At 38.8% G+C, this 15,334-nt stretch overlaps 1 pseudogene; it reads left to right on the top strand.

The window, feature by feature from the left end:
- LOC118999115 (alpha-fetoprotein-like) overlaps positions 1–13,473 on the top strand; it is a 29,429-nt pseudogene extending 15,956 nt beyond the window's left edge.
- The last annotated feature ends 1,861 nt before the right edge of the window (positions 13,474–15,334 follow it).

Below are 15,334 nucleotides of genomic sequence, written 5' to 3'. Positions count from 1 at the left end.
ATCTAGCTCTTGTAGCCGCTTATTGCCACACTGGAGTGTAGGCTTTGGGTGGCTGGGTCTATTGCATTTTGAGAGAAGCTGAAAGTCTTTTGATATTTAAAGGTTGACAATACAAGAATTTTTAAAAATGCAGTGGGGTGGTCAAGTGTTTTCAAGCTTTGCTCTAACGGACTCAGAGTTGTGTCTAAGTAAGGGCTTCAGATTGACATACCTGGTTAGCTCTTCTATGTTAATTAATTTAATATTTATTCCAAAGCCACTTGTGGCTTTTAAAGATTAGAGACATGGGTGGAGTATTAATATCTCTGGTGTCCATTGAGAAGTGCCTACTAAGTTGTGTATAAGACAAACTGATTTCAGTATACAACATTAAGACAATATTGCTGTATGGTTGAAATCCTTCCAAAGTCACTTTGTGAAGCATTATTTGGAGCAACTAAATTTAACGAAGTATAAGAATTTCATTTTTCTTTTAAGTTCTTTGTACAATGACCATAGCTGTATTTCTGAAATTACTTTTGATACTGGCTTAAAAAGTAAACAACACTTCCTGAACCCATTTTTCCCTAAACATGTATTTGGCACTGAATAAGTTGGTAGGCACAGCTTTCTCATGGAATTCACATTAGACTTGAGTTCCAGTCTAGCTTTGTCAGACATACATTTTAGAATGTAGGTCAAGCCACTAAATTTATTCAGGCTTTTGCGTTCCAACTGTAAACTAAGGTGGTTGGATAAGATGACTTCTAAGATGCCCTCTGTGATTCTGTGATTCCTTTGAAAATATTTTAGAGTCCAAATTTCCTTCCTTGTAACCCAGAAACATGTGTAGATTATGCATGAACTGCCCATGCGTGAGGGTATGTATGGAAGGCATGGGGTGGTGATTTAATACCTAGCCAGCACTTTCTTTCAAGTAGATTGTAATACTTATAAATTGTAGCCTAGAAGATCATTGAGATAAATGCATTCTAACCCAAATGCTTAAAATTAATTTCTAGTAAAAGTAAGTAGAGATCCTGAGCTAGAAATTAACAGCTAATTGGGATATCTTAGGTTTAAGTTTTGGATTTGCCACTCATTACTGTTTGATTTTAGAAAAATCACATAATTTTATTGATTTGGTTGCCTTATCTCAAAATATAGTCAATAAAATCACCCCGACTCTCAACCTGTATCTCAAGGTTTCCAAATGTCTTAAGGTCAGTTAAAATATTAAATAAATTTCATAATTGTAATTGGCTTTTGAAAGAAATCTTATAGCCCTTGAATTTTACTGTTTATTTTCAAATATGTTTCATATGGATGAGGGTTTCTTTATGAATATTCAAGAAGACATTCAGAGTTGGCAGTTCCAGTGATTTTTAAGAGTGGATACAATGTATCAAAATTTATTGGAAAAATGCTGTAAATGAGAAAATCCTCTGGAATGCCATAGCCCTGGGGTAAATGACTTCTTACTTTTTAACCCGTGAACTCATTTGTGATTGCAAACATGAGAAAAATTACAGTGCTGTTAGTGGTGCACACTTTGGTAAGATGATTATGCATGCCCTTGCTAACTGCAGCACTAAATGCTGGAATTATTGCCATCTAAACCAAAGGCCAATCAGCATACTGCAGCAACTCTCTGCAAGTCACTGCTGTAGATTCTGTGCTCACAGAAGCTTCACTGTGCAACCAATTCCCTTTTCAAAGTGAATATCTGCTTGGCACAGTAGCAGGTAGCATGGCTGCATAACCTCTTTTAGGGTATGGAAAGGAGGCTGGAAAACTGTCCCTATTTCAGGCCAGAAATCATATTGCTCAGAGGCAGCAGCTCCTGTTATGCATTTGACATAAAAAATGCAGGTGGCCTTAAAATCTGACTTGATGATTGTTTGTTCTTGGGTCACCAGGAACCAAGCTGCTCTGGTCTTTGCATTCTGACCAACTGCTTACATATTTATAGAGGATGGGGTAGAGGGGCAGGGTAAGGGGACTCTCTTCTAAGATGCCCTGGGCTCAAGCAGGTACAGCTAGTGTCCTCCTGTTCCTGGAGAGAAGGGTAAATGAAGGTGATTTAGTTTTCTGTGGGTTAGCACCCTCTCATGGCATCGCCAGCAGACCTCAACAAATGTGATTATAATGGCACCTTAAAGCAGTATGGATATTTAGTTAGCAAAGCAGCTTATACAAATGGTGTTCCACTTGATCCTCATAACAGATCGGCAACATAGCTAATTCCAGAATTTCTAACGCTTTACAGATGAGAGTATTGAGTTTCAGAAAGTTCAAAGGACTTGCGCAATATCACACAGGCAGTAAGGACAGGGCTAGGCGTTAAATACAGGCAAACAGTTCGCAGGTCTGGTAAAAATTTTCCCTGTGACAAACACTGCCTATTAGGATCGGGTGGGCTGGCTTCGGGGCTCCTACCACGGTGCTAAGCTGGGAACGTCACCTATATCTTCCCACTGGAGTTTATTGCATGGCTCGAGAACTCTTTGAATTTGTGTCCGCTCTTACAGAGTTCCATTTGATTCATTTAAAGTGTGTTTGTGAAATGTTTTACTATAGTCAAGGCTGGCACAAGTTTTTATTATACCATGACTTCTTAATGCATATCTGTATTTCTAGATCTTTATCTCTATATTTTTATTTATGTAAAAGACATTAAAAAATAACCAACACACACACACACATACACATTGCTCAATCACACTTAGATCTATAAACTACCTTTAATGATCTCTCTCTGGCTTGATGAATGATTTGCTTTATGCTTACAAAACATACCATTTTATCTCAAATGAGTTTTTATCACAGAAAACTGAATATCAATCTTGCTGTTCCACTTTTTCCTCCACAAATTACACGGCCATTCCTGCTTTAGCATAATGTGTTTTTCAAGATTCGTTAACTCAAAAAGTAAATAAAACCCTGGGTGCAGGAAAACAGCTGCATGAAACTCTTACAAAAGATGGTTTTGCAATCTTACCTCAAGATATAGTGTTGCAATGATAGGGTCGTATTTATATAGGACCCTAGTGTACTCGCCTCTCTGCCCCACCAGCATGTGAGCCCCATAGGAACAGGGGCTGTGTCTTGATTCTTGCTGGACTCCCTATTCCTACACGTTGTGGACAACTCACGGCTTCAATTGCCTATGCAGGTGTTTACTTCAGAACCTTTTTAAGTCTGATTTTGTGGCCATCCAAAGTAGCTACCATGGTAATCCTTGATGATTAGAAAAAGTGGACCAAGGTGGAGCAAATACTTTGTAGGTTAATTTTCCCTGAAGACAATAATTTCTAAAGTCTTCAGAGTCTGACAATAGAAAATTATTCAAATTTTATTTCTAAAGATACAGTTTTAACAGAAACAAGTTGAAAACTGTTTTTGAGGCAGGTTAGTAAGAAATGGGGAAAATTCCCTGGCAAACGGCATGAGGAAACTAAGCTAAATGGCTGAACAAATGGCCAGAATGGTTGAGCAATTAACAGCCAGCTGATAAATCACAAGCCTCTACCAATCCCTAACGGAAGATGCCTAAGAGCACTTGGTTTATATCACCACAGGGAGATAGATAACAAAGACCAGTTAGAGCCAGACTAACCCACAGTAGAGTGAAACTAACCAGAGAATGACTCTAAAGCTCATTATACCATCATTATAATGAAAATTGACACCACAGGTAGAGGGGGACAAGCACTGACACTTCCAGAACAGACCATATTCGGAATAATACCCCCTCCAACCAGAAGCTGGAGTCAGAATTAGGTACCACAAAGCTTGGAGACAATGCTCCCACATTAGAAACAGAAAATCCTGAACACTAACTGACCAGGTGCACAACTCACTCCTGAGTTGGGCCACATCCACTACAACATGTACTTTTGCTTCTTTCACAGTGGCTTCTGCACCCTGGCCTCTTTCTCTTTCTCTACCTGAATAACCTTGCTTTGTTCTCACTCCAACTTGTCCTTGAAATTTTTCCTGCATGAGTCAAGAACCTGGAGGTTGACTGACATGTGAAAGGTCCCAAAAGGTCCCAACAGGGCCCAGACCATGCCAGGGCAGGGCTCACCCACGATGTGGAACAGGTCTGATGGTGCTACGAATATTCACCTGATGCGGACACCGGCCACAGTGTCCGTGGCATTATGGATGAGATAAGATAGATTCACACAAACCACTGAGTCCTGTGGAGGAAAAGGGATGGCACGGCTACTCTCTCAAGGGGATAGCTCTTGGACCTTGCCTTGTGAGGCTTTTATTGGGTTTTAATTTGCACAGAAATATAGGTAAAGCTCACTAATCATTATCAGGCAGTAAGGATCAAACGATAGCATACAAAGAACTACAAAGGCCTATTCTGAGTCAGGGTCTATTAGCTAAAGGGCTACAAAACTTTGGGAAACAAACTCATTTTCTGCTTGGACCCTTATCATTTAATGCAGAGTATTCTAAACAAAGCAAGTTTCACAGGAGTTTATGTATTCTTTCTTAGGCGTGATTACCTTTCAGAACCCACCCTTTGCCATTGTTTCAGGCTTAAGTCAGGCAGGGGAAGTAAGGCAGCCAAGAGATTAGGAGGCTTTTCAAAGACAGAATGAGGACTCAGGCTGAGTCGAAGCCAAGGGGCAAGGGTCCATCACTCCCTTTTGCTATAGCCCCCGAGTCCTTACTGGGGGCTCGCCATGATTGTGCCTGTCTCGGGTTGTTCCCCCTTGGGGAATCTTAACTGTCATTGGCTAACCAATCAAGCATTAGGGGCCAGTTATGGATGAAGCAGCGCTCCTGCCAGGGAGATAAGCTTTGTCTCCTTAGTGGCTTATGATCCGAAGGTCACTCACTAGGCCTCAGCCATGGATGAGTTACAGCTTTTAAAGCCAGGCAGAGCGGCTACCAATATGATGGCAATACGAATATTCACCTGTCTTTATATTATGCAGGAAGTAGACTGATATTCTTCCAAACGTTCTCAATTGAAAACAAAGGAAATATCTATATAGCTGAGTCTTCTCAGTAAGCACAAATAGAAAAATAGGATTTTACGGAGTACTAGTGTGAGTAGGGGCAGTACTAATTGTCTACATAAATAAGGTCACATGAAAGCAAGAGGAAAAACACCCAAAGGTTTATTGTTTGTGTTTCTCTGAAGAACCTTTCTCTAGGCAACATGGTTAACACTACAACGTGTGAGGTTGAAAGAGAATGCCAGATAAACTGAAAAAGCCATTGGGCCGTTGAACAAGGACTAAAAGGAGGGAATTAAACCCAGTTTAATGCCTTGTTAAGCCTGAATCAGAGAGAATGACAGATATTGAGAAAAACTATAGAATTATTCATTTTTGGCACATAGTCATTGCTAAGAGTAAGCGGAAATTATTCTTTGAGGCTCCTGGTCCCTTATACTAAGAAAGCCCCACAACTATCTGCTCAAGAGTTGGTTATGTTCACGAAGAACTTGGCAGCTTCTGCCACAGATGTTGCCCTCTGGTGATAAGCAACAGTTTGTCTACGTGGAGGATAAAGTAAGCACGTCTGCGACTTCATATTTGCCTGTTCTAATTTCTAACCTTCAGCAATCAATCTCATGTCAGTGGACACATCTATAAACTCTCAATGGAGCCTAATAATTCTGTCCTCAGGCAAAATTCTTTCAGTTCCGATCATGCCAATTGGCTTCGATTAGCTACAGGGTAAAGGCTATCACTTCCCCATAATTTGGGATGTCGGGTTCAATAGGCCTTTGCATGGATCACACTTCTGGGTCTATTTCTTGGATTTTCAAGTCAACAAAAGTGATTTTGCCAGCAACTGCAAAGATAATGCTGACTTTAAACTTTCTCATCCTAATCCAATGTATAGGAGAAAAAGGCCCAGTCTTCCTCCTGGGTTTCTCCTTTCCTCTCACGCTACTGTCACATTCACAACACTTCTGACAACAGATGTGTGGGGGGTTTTTTCAACAACAAGCAATTCTCTGTGACACCAGCTGGGTGCCCTACAATTTAAACCAGTCCTGACACTGTCTACCTGGAGACAGCTGGGGGTTAGACATCATAGGTTAAGGGCTCAGTGCTGTAAGGTCACTGCCTACCCTCTTCAGGTGACAATTGCAAGTCCAGGTTGTAGCCTGTGCTTCAGACTAATCAGCTCTACAGCAGAGGTTTCCCAAACTCCCCCTAGGGTTTAATTAATTTGCTAGAGTGACTCGCAGAACTCAGGGAAACACTTATGTTTACTGGTTGATTAAAGGATATGGTAAAGGATGCAGATGAACAGCCAGATGAAAACATACACAGGATGTACTCAACTTGAGGATGATTGAAAGAGGGAGGGCAAGTCTCACAACCAGGCTGCACCTGACACTCTTATTTTTTTCCCCAACAGTAAAATCCGGGCTGAGCTGGCAGGCACCAGAATTTGAGAATACTTAAATATAACCTCATTTTCTATGGGTAAGAAAATCACAACCACAGACCTAATGGCTCTTGTTTTAATTCTCTTCTGGGAAAGACTAAACTAATTCTTGGAGCTTTATGCAGAAGACATGAGGCATAGCCTGTCAATGCTGGTGTGGGTCACTGTTGTGGTGACTCTTACACCTTCCAGAAGCTATGCTGTGATGATCTGCAAGTCGACAGAACTTCCATTTCTCCACCTTTGTCCTGGGACCAAGTTATCAGCTTTCAAGAGGACTTGTGCAAAGCTCAGGAGGAGGAATTCCAAACTGAATAGCAAAGGTAAGAAACTTTGTTGAATTTGGTTTTTACTGCTAACAAAGAAGCGGGTATAGAGAACCATAGAGTGGATACCAATATATGTACTATATAATGGATGGAGTAGCTGAATGTTATGCTGGAGGTCAAGTAGCACTGAGAATATTATGCAACTTTGCAATCGTGGCTATCGAGGGTTCTACCACAACTTGATCGGTCATTGAGTTTGAAATCTGTTGATCAGAAAATACTCTCAGGGAAGTACATTAATATATTTTTTTCCTAAAGTGTGAACTTCAGACATTATTTTTATAAGGGGTCTGGTACAAATAAGGTTCTATGATCAAATGAGTTTGGGAATGCTATATTTCCTTGCTCTTCTCATAATAGATAATACCATCTATTATCAAGGAAGTTGAAGTCCTACAATAATCTCTTTAGCTTGTTCTAGCTTAGCACCATCTGGGCCATAGAAACTACTAAGATTCTTCAGGACCAGAATGCTGGGAAAGTGCTTTGCAACATTTCATTACAGTGATGTGTATCACTTTATAGTATGTAATTACTTTTATGACTACTTCTACTGTTATTAGGAATGACTATTTTATATATTTGGAATAATGGTTGGGGATGATTACTAGTAGTTGGCAGCTGGGTTATATTGTAATAATGCTTGTGGATTCAACGCTTTGAATCCTAATCTTTTTCTCCTTTGTGATGCAGTTTCTTGCACTAGATAAGGCTTTGCAATAACATCTCAGAATATAGAAAAATACTATATCACTAGAAACTCAAAATACTGGAAATAAATATTTAAATGCCATATATAATCCTTCTAAAACACATTGTGCAGTTCCTGCTGAATATTTCCAGTGCTGGGAAGACCATTTGCTTAAAGCAGCCTATTTATCTTTACATACGCTTAACTAGCTCACTGTTTTTTATGAAATAGAAATTTGTGTCACTGTCACTTCCAACTCAATTTCTACTTCTGGAACTACAGAGAGAAATACTTTACATACATTCTGTAAACTGAGTGAGGCTAGATCCCTATTATTTGACTGCAAACTGAGGATGAGGTAGGGCTGTTACACTCTTGATCTGAAGGTGGGCCTTGTGGGGAAGGTGAGAGGAATGGTGTGTGGTGCTTTCTGAATTTATATCCGACCCTGGAAAGGCATGTCTGTGTGTATGTGTATATATATATATATATATATATATATATATATATATATATATATTATGTATATGATATAAACATGTATGATGCATACAGAAACACTTATAAATTAGAAAATTTAATCCATATAAGTTATTTAAAAAGTGCTGTTCTGACTTGATGGCTATTACTGATACTGAAGCCTACTGGTCAGAAATATTGACAGCATATTACAATGTTTTTATATTTGATCAGTTTTCCAATATGTGTTCTATGTAAAAAGGGTTTCCTCATAAAGTCAGCAACAGGATTCAATCCAGTGCTCTTTTCTATTCTTGCTTTCATAGCATGTATTAGAACATTTCATCATTCTACTGTATTGTCCACCCTCTTGCCCTCCTGCTATTGCATCCCATTGCCAAATCTTTCCCCTCACCTTTTCTCATGTGGCGTGTTAGTATTGCTTCAAAACAAATTAACCAAAATGTAGTAACTTAACACAGCATCAGTTATTATTGTTCAAGCATCTGTGGGTTGATTGGGTGAGTCTGGTGACCTGAACCAGCCTTAACCATTCTCAGTGAGATTGCACAAGAGTCTATGGTCAGCTGCTAAATTAGCTGAGAGCTGGCAGCCTCAGCGCCCATGGCTTGTCTCTGCTGCAGGTGGCCCTCTCCAGCAAGCTAACCCAGGCTTCTATACATGGTAGCTGGGAACAGAAGGGGAAGTGTGGAGATCTCATGAGGCCCAGGTGTGAGCTATGCAATGCCAACTCTTCTGTGAGGCAGGTCATAGGGCCAGCCCAGATTAAAGAAGTGTGGAAAAGACTCTACTTCTTGGTGAGAAGAAATGGAAGGTCATGTTGTAAAGGACATGGACACAGAGAAAGGTAGACAATTGGGTTCATGTCAATCTGCCATGTGTGAATCATTAATGTAGTTGGTGATGAATATCAGGATGAATGGTGACAATGATGAAAGTCAGGATATGAGGAGAAGTGAGGAAATTAACTAGGTCTGATTTGAGGCCATCACAAATAAGGGGCATGACCAAGCTTCTTACACATCATAGGAATAAATAGAATCAGGATCTTAGAGTTTGATGACATACTTGTAAGGAACGTATGGCTTTTAAAAGAGGATGAAGGAGAGATGTGTTGGAAGCAGTAAAAGAACTAGGTGGTGTGATAAGTATGTAGAGTTCAAGCAAAGATAGCCTCCTCCTGACAGGTCTTAGGGAACCTGTGTTCTCTGGGGAGTCATGTTTTCATATGGAGCAAGAAAGAGAAGTTAAGAAAAGAGGCTGTAGATATAGGGAAGTTTTCTGGTGAGAAAGTCCCATGTTACAAAGGAGACAGAGGATGAGTTAGGGTGGACTGGGAGAGCAGGAGATGGATCAGATTAGGGATGTAGAAACATCAGTATAATGACAGATGGGCTGAGAGACTTAGACTGCTGACTGAGGCATGACCAGCCTGGCCTTGGAAGTAGCACATGCAGCACACACATCCCTAGGCCAGCTGCTCTTGCCCTTGGCTGCTGACAGCTAACAGATGGTGGACATTTCCCCCAACTCTCCCTATGACATCCATATGGATGGATTAAATGAACATTTATTATCAGGTCTTAGAAAAGATGCTGCCGCAGACAAAGAAATGTCCTTCTTAGTGGCATTAATCACCCCACCCCACTCCTGAGCCTTGAGCCAACATATCTCCATAATCCAGGTGTTCTCCCTCGGAATGAATTCCGCTGCTGACGGATGTGATATTAGAGGCCCACAAAAGGTAACTGTTCTAGGAAAAGCCAAAGGGTAAAATCCTGCTTTCTCTGAGTCAGCAGGATGCATTGAATACCCTCCAACCTCTGACAGTGCAACAGCATCCTGACAGAGCCTACTGTGCTTCCCGCCCTCCTCACATGCCCCCAATCCTGTTGTCAGGAAAAGCAGGCCCAGGTCTTCCTTGTTCCTTCTCCTCCAAGAGCATTAGAGTGGTAGCTTATTTCTGATTAATTTATTTACTCTGAGACTCACTTTTGCAGGGTCTGTGTATTCTTAGGCCAACAATATCATCTTGGCAAGTGAGGCAAAGTGTGTTTGTTGCCTTGGCAATGAACACATTCTCGTGGTCAGCAAGAACGAGGTTGTCACTTGTTCTTTTTTATCACAATATTTGCAGTTCCTTAGCCAGCTGACCCCTGAAGTCCTTTCTTCATTTCCCAAGGTGACCTGAACACAAACTAGGCTTTAAAACTTTCCAATTAGCACCCAAAGCACATTGTAACATTTAGTTAATCATTCTTTCTTTAACCCAGGCTTGAGGTGAAAACAGGAGAAAGAAATCTGTTTTACTGCTCCGATGCAGGCTTTGCTTTCTCTTGAGGAAGTTCTCTGGGTGTAAATAGGCGCCACTCCATGTATGTCATTTCATTAAATCCCTACCACAAAATGTATGAGCTAGATAATGTTGTCATTCCATTTTAATTATGAGGAAACTGAGGCTGTGAAGGGAAGAAGACCTGGCATGAGATCATGCAACAAGTAACTAGGCTGCTGAGCTGCAATGTGCACCTAAGCAGTCTGGGTCAAAGGGCGTATGCTTAACTGCCATCACCTAGCAGATAGTGCATCCTGACCACAGGGTTCTAATACTGGTTATGTGTGAAACATGGAGCTGTTCATATAAGGGCTAGGTAAAAAAAAAAGTGGGAAATATTAGGAAGCATCCCTGTCCCAGGGAATTCAGTGTATTCTCTGTATAGTGACATAAAGACAGTTATTGTGGGGATTTCTGGAATATTCTGTGTGGATCCATATTGGAAATCAAGGGCCAGGCTGGAAAAATATCTTCCAACTTTCTGGTACAGTGTCCAGGGTTCTCTCCATGGTGTTCACCCCTATATAGTTCTGGCTGGCTACTGCAGCACATGTTCACACACACACACACACACACACACGTGAAGGGGCTCCTGGAGGGGAAAGAAATATTCTTTCGTATATATGTACCCCAGTTATCTTATCCACTTGTCTGTTGATGGGCACTTGGGCTGCTTCCATAGCTTGGCAATTGTAAATAACGCTGCAATGAACATAGGAGTGCATATATTTTTTTAAATTAGTGTGTTGGATTTCTTTGGAAATATATCCAGAAGTGGAAACACTGGGTCCTAAAGTAGTTCCAGTTTTACTTTTTTGAGGACAGTCCATACTGTCTGTTTTCCGTAGTGGCTGCACCAATCTGCATTCCCACCGACAGAGCACGAGGGTTGTCTTTTCTCCATGCCCTTCCCAGCACTTTTTTGTTGAGTTATTGATGATAGCCATTCTGACCCATGTGAAGTGATGTCCCACTATGGTTTTGATTTGCATTTTTCTGATGATTAGTGATACTGAGCATCTTTTCATGTGTCTTTTAGTCATCTGTATGTTGTCTTTGAAACAATGTTGAAATCCACTTTTTCATTGGATTGGATGGCAATCCACTTTTTCATTGTTTGTTATTTTGGATTATCATTCTTATTGGATGTATCAGTGTCTTCTTCTAATCAGTAGGTTGTCTTCATTTTGTTGATGGTTTCCTAGGTTGTATAAAAACTTTTTAGTTTGTTATAGTATATATTTTTTATTTTTAAATTTTCATTTGCTAGAAGAGATGCCAGAAAAAATGTTGTTAAGAGAAATGTCAGAGATTGTATTGCCTACATTTTCCTCTAGGAGTTTTATGGTTTCCAGCCTTACATTTAGATCTTTAATCCATCTTGAGTTTATTCTTGTATATGAACTAAGAAGATAGTCTATTTTATATTATTGGATATATATGTTCATTTTTCTAGCACCATTTACTGAATAGACTCTCTTTATTTCATTGTATGTTCTTACCTCTTTTGTTAAATATTAATGGGCCATATAAGTGCGGGTATACTTCTGGCTCTCCATTCTTCTGTTCATCTATGTATTTGTTTTTATGCCAGTACCATGCTGTTTTGATTACTATAGCCTTGTAGTATAGTTTGATATCTGTTAGGCATTATATCTGTATAATTATATATCTGTATAATTATATACATTATATCTGTTAGGCATTATATCTGTATAATGCCTCCTAATTTGTTCTTCTTTCTCAAGATAGCTGTGGCTACTTGAGGTCTTTTGTAGTTCCATATACATTTTTTGGAATATTTGTTGTAATTTTGTGAAAAATGCCATTGGTATTTTGATGCATTGAATCTATAGATTGCTTGTGGTAACATAAACATTTTAAATATGTTAATTCTTCCCATCCATGAGCATGGTATATGCTTCCATTTATTTGTATCTTCTTCAGTTTCTTTCTTCAGTGTTTTATAATTTTCTGAGTACAGGTCTTTTACCAACTTGGTTAGATTTATTTCTAAGTATTTCATTTTATTTTGATGCAATTGTAGATGGGATTTTTTCTTTTAGTTTTTCTTTCTGATAGGCAGCCTAGTAGTTAGGTTCAGTTCTCTTAATGATCTCTGATGTTACTATTGCAAGTGTTTTTGGGGTGCCATGAATGTTTAGGTAAGCAGTAAAATACCAATTAATATACACTTCCCTTACCCTTCACTGGGGAAATGTATGTTATTTTTTTTTGTGGTTAAATTGTTTTCCTTGTTTTCTTTGTGGTTAAATATCCCTTGGTTTAGGGCAGTAAAGAAAAAAGAAAAAAGAAAAGGAAAGATAACATTGGAAGATTTGAAATGATATTTTATTAAATAGACAAAGTAGGTTACAATTTTAAATATTCAAAATGATTGAAACATTTGTTTATATAGTTGTGGGGGAAATTTAGGCTATAAGAGAAAATCTGTGATTGTGAAGCCATTATTGAAGTTTCAAATTCATTTATTGGTTATTATCATTAATAACATATGAGGGGCCCTCAACTTCCACATGTGTTAGTGATGCTTGTAATATTTATTTGAAAGCTAGCTATTTAGAGTAAATGTTGTTCATAACAAATGTTATAGGAAAAACTAATATATAGCCTATTTACCATCCAATGCAATGAAAATAGAAAACAAAAACATTTACCCTGGTAATAGTAATTAAAATTATTAAGGTTATTATAATAATTATATTGAAGAGATGAGCTTGAAGAAAATTGTGTTAAATAAAACATGGAGATAGAGATGGACATTGCGAAAACTGCGCCTTTTGAGAGCCTTTGAACTTAGAAGCGAGAGCGATGAAAAGGCGTGTGCAGCTTTAAATAAGTCAGGGTCACCAGCTGGCCTTCTGGAGCTCAGCGGCGCTTTTATTTTTGCCACTCATTTCTGATTCAGGCTCCTCAGCAACTGTGTGAAGCAGAAACCGTATGCAAGAGATGCAGTTGCAACCAATGATTGTGGATTTCACTCACCTGGAGAAGACATGCTGCCAAGCAGAAAAACGTGAAACGTGTTTCGGAGAAGAAGTATTCCTCTTTTTTCATCAATTCTCTTAGCACCCTTGGGGTTATTCAAGTTTTAAAAAAAATAACTTCTCCATCTCAATCCTGAGTGGATTAGAATCACGGTCTAAATCTGTAATCTTTAACATTTTTTAATCTCATGGCACACGTAAACTAGTTACTAAAATTCTGTGGCACACCAATAATATATTTTTTGATGATGTGACAAAAATAGGTATAATTTTGATTCACTTACAAAATAAAACAATGGTATTGTAATTACCTCCTCTCTTTGCTCCAAAGTGACTTTTTAAAAAATTAGGTGCCTATACTTGTATATAAGGATTTCTGGTACCAAGAATTAACCAGTAAGACATAATCTTACTGTTGGGACATGATCAATAAAATGCAACTCTATTATTACATAACCTATATACTTACTTATGGTTCATTAAAGGGCATTTACACTGTTGTCATATTTTTTATTTGACAGTCCAAGGGAAAAAAGCTCAGTGCCCCTGACTAAATAGTCAGATGTTATACATTTTATAATGTCTTGTATCGCACAGGTTGAAAATCCCTGGTCTAGATGGATTGATGTATTGACTGTATTTGGGTTTAGGATATGTTCATATTTATGTGTATTTGAGGAAACTGGGAGTGTTAAACATGATTAGAGATGAATACAGGAGTCGTGCGACTGAACTTACTGTTTAGAACAGGAGTTGAGAAGAAAAAGGATGAATCTAAGACTTTGGCAATTGTAGGGAAATGTTGTTTTTGGAAATAGAGAAATTTTAAAGAAATAACAGTTTAAAGATCTGTCTGAGCAAACTGTAGTTTTATTCTAAAAATTTTCCAGGGCACAATGAGGAGAAGTCACAAAATGTGGTCTGGGGCTGAATTAGGGAGCCTAAGTGTTTCATTTTCCCAAGCAGTCAGAAGATGACCAGACTAGGATTGGAGAGTAGAGAGAGAAATGAACAATGGCCAAAAGAGAATATCTATTTGTGCATACACACTGAACTGACTACCAGAAGACTGTTTTCTGTGATTAATCTAATTGCCTATAATTAACAAGTACATGATTCTTCATAAGATGGTAAGTTTGCGTGACCTAAATTTTAAAGAATGTCACAGTGGCCCAGAATATTCATGTAAATTAATGGAGAAGACTTGGGAGGACTGCTCTCCTAGGGGCATGACTTGAGAAGCAGGAACTAGAAAAGGGTAGCTAACAGCATCTAAGTAGAGAAATGCAAGAGTATAGCTAAAAAAAATAAAGCAGCACTTACAGGTAAAACAGGCCAGGGCTGGTTATGTCTGGGGCTAAATTTGCGGTGGCCCAAGAAAGTGTTTTTACAGGTAACAATTTTCATGAATGCCTTAATTAACTTCAGTGGCTTTTTTCTACCTATTCAGCTAGATTGTACCTGCACTGTTATATTAAAAGTCATATAGTGATGGTCCAGTAAAGAACAGGCAAATTACAGCCCTCAGGCTAAATTGGTTCCACTTCCTGTTTAGGTAAATGAAGTTGTATTAGGACGCAGCACTCCTGTTTATTTACACAACGTCTACCGCTGCTTTCTGTCTAGAGCAACAGAATTGAGTCTCTGCTGAATTAAGTTGTGAAAGAGACCATATGAACTGCAAAGCACCCAATATTTACAATCTGGCTGTTTACAGGAAAATTTGCTGACTCTCAGATTAGCTGATACACAAAATGAAAATAATCACCTATACTAGAATTCACTTATTTATTTTAAAGCTTTTTTACTTTTTTGGAAAGCATTCAGAAAACGTGTTTCCCTGAGTAACAACCCCATAGCTCCACAAATAAACGCTTTTGCTGAAGAACATGTGCCTGTGAATTCCCAAGGAAGTTTTCTTGAAGCATTCTTGTCCTTGGGTATAAACACTACTTTCTGGAACTAATTCATCAATAGCACAATATGATTTCTGTGTGCTTTTTCCCACATTTTTTGCCTAATAGCAACTTAGTGGTTGAAGAGCCCGGGTATTTTTTCTTTTCCTCCCCTTCCTTTTTTA

This window comes from Sturnira hondurensis, unplaced genomic scaffold (genome assembly GCF_014824575.4).
Source record: "Sturnira hondurensis isolate 20B ecotype Veracruz unplaced genomic scaffold, ASM1482457v3 Scaffold0014584, whole genome shotgun sequence".
Lineage (NCBI taxonomy): Eukaryota > Metazoa > Chordata > Mammalia > Chiroptera > Phyllostomidae > Sturnira > Sturnira hondurensis.
The sequence above is the reverse complement of the archived record's forward strand: the minus strand, read 5'-3'. Positions and strand labels throughout refer to the sequence as shown.